Source organism: Gavialis gangeticus, unplaced genomic scaffold, assembly GCF_001723915.1.
Source record: "Gavialis gangeticus isolate Ggan-Ray unplaced genomic scaffold, GavGan_comp1, whole genome shotgun sequence".
Lineage (NCBI taxonomy): Eukaryota > Metazoa > Chordata > Crocodylia > Gavialidae > Gavialis > Gavialis gangeticus.
In genome coordinates, this window is record NW_017729022.1 from 180,490,128 (window position 1) to 180,495,886 (window position 5,759).

Consider the following 5,759-nt stretch of genomic DNA (forward strand, 5'->3'; position numbering starts at 1 on the left):
CGCCCCCGCAGCCCACGGGGCCCTTCTCCCAGCAGGCCGCGCGGCGTCGCGTCACTTCCCGGGAAGCCCCCGGGGGAGCGCGGAGTGCCCACCATCTTGGAGGCGGGCAAGCTGGCCTCTACCTCAGGAAGGAGGCAGGGGCCATCTTGAGTTGGGGCAGAAGGGCTCGTTTGGCCGGTGGGACTCGGCGGAGTGAAGCCACAGCGATGCCTGAGCGGCCATGTTGGCATAGGGCATTCAGCCTTCCCTCCCCCGCTTTCCTTGGGGGCGGAGAAAGCAGAGTGTGGGGCCTGGGTGGGCAGAGGCGTCCCCTCCCCCACCTCCACCAGGGGAGAGGGTGGGAGCCCCTTAGGGGGGGCACCACTGCACCCCACTCCATAAAAGGGAAAACTTCTTTATACTCCGAGCCCCCAAGGCCTGGAACAGACTCCTCCCAGAGGTGGTGCAAGCGCCTATTCTGAACACTTTTAAGAAACATTTGGATACTTAACTTGCTGGAATCATTTGACCCTCCCTGACTTCTTGCCCCATGGGTAGTGGGCTGGACCTGATGATCTTAGGAGGTCCCATCGAGCCCTAATGTCTATGAATCTGGAAATGTGCCCTGCTGCAGCCACCCCAGCCCCATTAGTCCTGTTCCAGCTAGACTCAAGCATTCAAGCTCCAGAGGGCCCAAAATCAGGGGATCTGTGTGTTTGGCAGGGGTGGGCGGGCATTGTTTCTGTTTGCTGTGTCTCAGTGTTGGAGCCCCTTAGGGTCATATTTCTGAGCTTTTCTCTGGAAACTGCCAGGCTAGAAAGGTCATTACTTTTAATTGGCAATCACGGGACTCTGGGAGCTGGCTCTTCATGAAATACACGCCACGTACCCAGAGACTGAGGCATGGGGAGCAAGCAACTTGCCCAAGCTTGTAAAGAAAGGGAGCTAAGGCCCAGCCACTTGTTCATAGGTTCATAGTCTGTTCGGGGCTAGAAGGGACCTCGGAAGATCACTGGGTCCAGCCCCCTGCAGCTGGGGTCAGGTGACCCCAGCAAGGTGCTCTCCAGTCTCCTCTTGAAAATGGCCTGGGCAGGTGATTGCACCACCTCTGGAGGGAGCTTATTTCACAGTCTGGACACCCTAGTAGTGAAGTAGTTTTTCCTAGTGTTAAGCCTGAAACAGTCTTCTAGGGTTTGGTGACCATTATTCCTACTTTTCCCCAAGGGTTGTTCACAGTTGTTCACCAAGCCCTTGATGTATGCTTCTGATGTAGCAGTAAGCTGCTACCAAGTCCCCTCTCAGCCTTTTCTTTTTCAGGCTGAAGATTCCCAGATCCCTCAGTCTTTTCTCGTATGGCTTGCTGTGCAGAAAGGCTCGCTTTCCCTTTCTGTATGCTTACCAGCCTCAGTCACTCCAACCAGACAGAGTGTGGTGTCTATTGCAACCAGGCCACTACAACCATTAGTGCTGACTGCAAGTTTAAAGCCAAATGTGTTGCGAGGCTGAACCTAGGGCAGGTGTTGGGGGAGAAGGATTGTACTGTGTGCCTTCTCCCAGTCTCACGCTGCATTTTTCCTGCAGAAAAAGTTACGGGGTTATAATAAAGGGTGGGGGGAGTGGGGCCACAAGAATTAGAAGGGATGGGGAAAGACTTCCACACAAAGAGTTTGAAAAGAGTGAGAACATAAGGTATAATGGATGCGAATAGGAGGAGACACGGTAAAAATACACAACAACATGAAGAGCAGAGAGAAAGTAAATTGGGAGCTTCTTGTTACTTGTCTCATAACACAATAACAAAGGGGAAAATTCAAAACTGATCAAAGGAAATGCTTTCTTGCACTATTCATGGTTATCTTGTGGAATTCATTGCCCTTAGATATCACAAGAGATCAGGAGGTTATCAGGGTTCAGAAAGGACTGGAGATGTATATAGATAACAAAACCATGCAGTTATAAGCCCTTGAGCATCAAAGCATGACATTAGCCCCTGGCACTTTGGGGAAGGTTGAAAATTCATTGGAGTAAGTTACTTTGCAACTCTTTTCTGAAGTTCTCTTACCCCTCTCTCTGAAAAATCTGGTGGTGGCAGCTGTTGGACATGTGCCAGGGATTAGATAGGCCACTGGGCTGATCTAGCAATTCCGTTCCTGTAATCCTCTCTTTATTTGGGGAAGGGATCCCAAAGTCAGTGTTTCACTGTCTGGCTTGCCACTTTGTCACCTCAGGGCAAAATGCTTAGGCCCCAGTCCTGCAAAGCACGTAGTCCTGTTTGACTGACTGTCCTAACCAGGCAGAAGGCCGGGTAGAGATACACTTTATAGACAAACTAAAGAAGATACATAGAAAGCCCAAGCTTTCATGAACTCGAGTTCACTTAATCAGATGCACAACTTGTGACAACCCCCTTGGAGCTCAAGTCCAGTTTGGGACCTTTTTAACCAGCTGCATTTTCTGGAGCTATCAGCCCCAGTGAGTAAATGGGCTATTAGAAATGGAGGAGGAGAGAAGATTCAGGTATCAAATTCTGAATGTAAAATGTGACACAGGATCTGATCCATAGTTCTGGAAGAGAGGGAGGAGAACTGTACAAAGACTGGGTTTGGGAGTACGGCTATGATTACACTAAGGTTCTGCTCCAGTTGAATAATCTTTGTTTCTCCCAGTTTGTGCTTTTATCATTTTATTTGTTTGTTACTCAAAGGGGAATTTCCTGAAGAAGTGTATTGTAAGGAAGAATTTAAAGACGAAAGAACAAAGGGTTGGGTCCAGGAGAGTATTCAAGGCATGCTTAATTTTTAAAACTTTTAATCACTCTGTTGCACAGAGCAAGACAGACGGAGAGAAAGCGAGTGAGAAATCAACCCTTCAAAATTAGTCAAAACAGTAATATATGAAAGAACACTGAGAACAAAACAGTAATAACCACAGCAGAAAACAGCAGTAAAAAATATAATATATTTGGATATTCTATATTGCAAATCCATATGCAGTATTAGTAAATAGTCCCTTAGCTTAAAGTAGTTGAAGTTATTTACAGAAGCATATCGGGAATCCAAGCCAAATCCTCTGTGGTCTAACTTTTTTGGCTTCACGAAATTAACTCTCTATAACATAATACAGTACAAAACAAATGATAAGACCAAGAGAGAGATTAGGGCCTGGTTTCTGCAAATACTTAAGCATGCGCTTAACTGTAGGATCTTAAATGGATAATATTAAAATGTGTATAGGACTTGGATCCTGTATACATATAAAAGTGTTAAAAACAATTCACAAATAATGTTTATTAAGCATGAACTATGCTAAATCATTGTAAAGCTTTGGGAAAATATATTCCAAATTTCAATTAGTTTAGGAATGTTAACTACAGCTGAGGCTATAACACGAGTAAGTAGTTATTATATTGCTTTATTGCTATTATATTTTGCCCCCTGGTGGCTATTCCACTTTCTTCAAATAGATGTCTCATACTGTAAGAAGTCCCTGTTGACCTGAAAGGAAGTAAAAGGAAGTTGGGGGGGGAGGTAAGGGTGGAGAACAGGAAACAGGATAATTTAACACTTAAAGATGTACTATCTTGACCATTGTAGACTGTTCTGTTTGGATATGAAGGGGAGGTTTGTGGGGGGTGAGCAAATCTCTGAAAACAGGAAAATACAAATCATTGTAAAAAAGAAATAAGCAGTCCATCTCTTCCATAGCTGCCAATATCCACTGAAGACTTAAAGACCACATATACTGGTTTTCATAATGCAATACTGTACTATGCAGTAATATCTTATCATTTCTGACTCCAGCTATGATCAGTTTTTGTCTCTTATAATATCATCCTACCCAGCTACACCTGGCTGCCTCTGGAAAGTCCTCGCTGGTAAATCAGGTGTCTGAGAAGATATGTTCATCTCCCTGGCTGTGAAGGCTCTGTGGACAGTGCAGGTAATCAGTTTTTGTGCTGTAGGACCTGATGACCATCTACCTCATCCAGACTTGTCTCCAGACATCTTGACATTGTCATGCCAATAGATTCAGACAGACCTGGATGAGAGAGCGAGGGTGACTGTGCAACTTTCCGTCACTGAAATCCGACTCATGCGCAAGCCATGACATCATCTATATCCCCCCATAGACACACTCAGCAGGTGTGAATACACTGGGAGCTGTAAATGCAAACCTGCACACAGGCAGCTCCCAGTGTATTCACACCTAGGGTCACTTTTCGCTGGACCAAAGCAGCACTGAAATTTGGCAACCCCCTGGGTGACTGAGCAGCCCCATTTAGGATCACATTGCTCACCTCCGTAGCATGAGAAAGAGGCTAGAAAAGGTGCCCTAAACATTGTCAGCTTCACCTTAACCCTGGTCAGCATACCACAGCTGGTGGGGATCTCACTATAGTGGTCAAAAATCACACACAAAGACAAAAAAGACAAAGGTGACACCACAGGCCACTGGTGCTTGGAATGTGCACATACTAATGGACTGTACAAACAGCAGATAGACCAGAGAGAAGAAGATGGACATTTTGTATAAAAACCTTTTTACTGTTTTGTATGTAGAGCTGCAATATTGTAGCTAGTGTGAAAGTAGTGCTCATAAAAGATTCTGGATTCACAACCCTGGATAATGCAGTCTTCTCCTAAGTTATGTAGGATAGATATGGTGCATCAGAGCCACTGGTGCTTCATGTTTCCTCTTGCTTCCCTTGCAGAGTGCATGTAAAAGGCCACCCCAAGACAAATGTAGCTCAGGTCTTTATACCCATTCATTGTCCTCAATGCTAAGGGTGTTACCACAGCCTGTTATCAAATCCTTTGGCTGATTGGATACTTGACATTAAAAACTTGTGGGACCAGTGACTTGAATCAAATTAGAAAACATGTACTATCTTTTCTTTGGAAAAAGCGTATGCAGTATGTACCTAGGGACTCTACAGTGTGCAGAATCTTTTGATTCTGAATGTAACCATAAGTAGTAGTTGTTGTTTATTTACTTTCACTAAAACAACACAATAACATGAATTATTACAATTATACATAATAAAATAATATTTGTATAATTTATTTTTTGTTAAAAGTGTAAAATAAGATTATCCATTCTACTAGTTTATACAAAATTAAAATGGAACATGGTATATGATAGTAATTTAATTGTCAATATCCTCCATGCTGTGTAGTATCAGTAAATGTACTCCTCATTATGGAGAGGAAGTGGGATGTTTTACTATACTTCCAGTCCTGAAGAAAAGGTGCTCCTTATTCCCTAATTTGTATCACCCAGGTTGCAATTATATTAGACTTTTGGGCCTACAGAGCCACCTCATATTGTCCCCCTTATTGTTAGAATCCTTTGAATATATCTAATCCCAATTTGCCTTAAGAAATTCATTTGGTCTAGTTGTTTCAATTGTGAAGATAACCTTCAACATGTAAAAGTTTCAACTTTTGCTACAGCTGAAAGTTTGGTGCTGCTATTTTCCATAAATATCTGTGAATATTAGGGGTGCACTGATAGAAATTTTTGGGACCGATACCGATAGTTGATTTTTAAGGAGGCATAATGGCCAATACTGAACTGATTTCCAAAACATCATTTCCAGCATTGGAAAACGGTGTGCAGCTGGTAAGTCTGTTGTGGTGGAAGGGAGGGGGCGCTGCAGTGAGGGAGGAGTGGGGCTGGGGTTGGAGCAGGAGCTGGGGCAGGGTGCAGGACAGAGCTGCAGCTTGTCTGGAGGGCACAGGGGTGGCTCCTGCCACTACATGCACCCTGGGATGGCATTG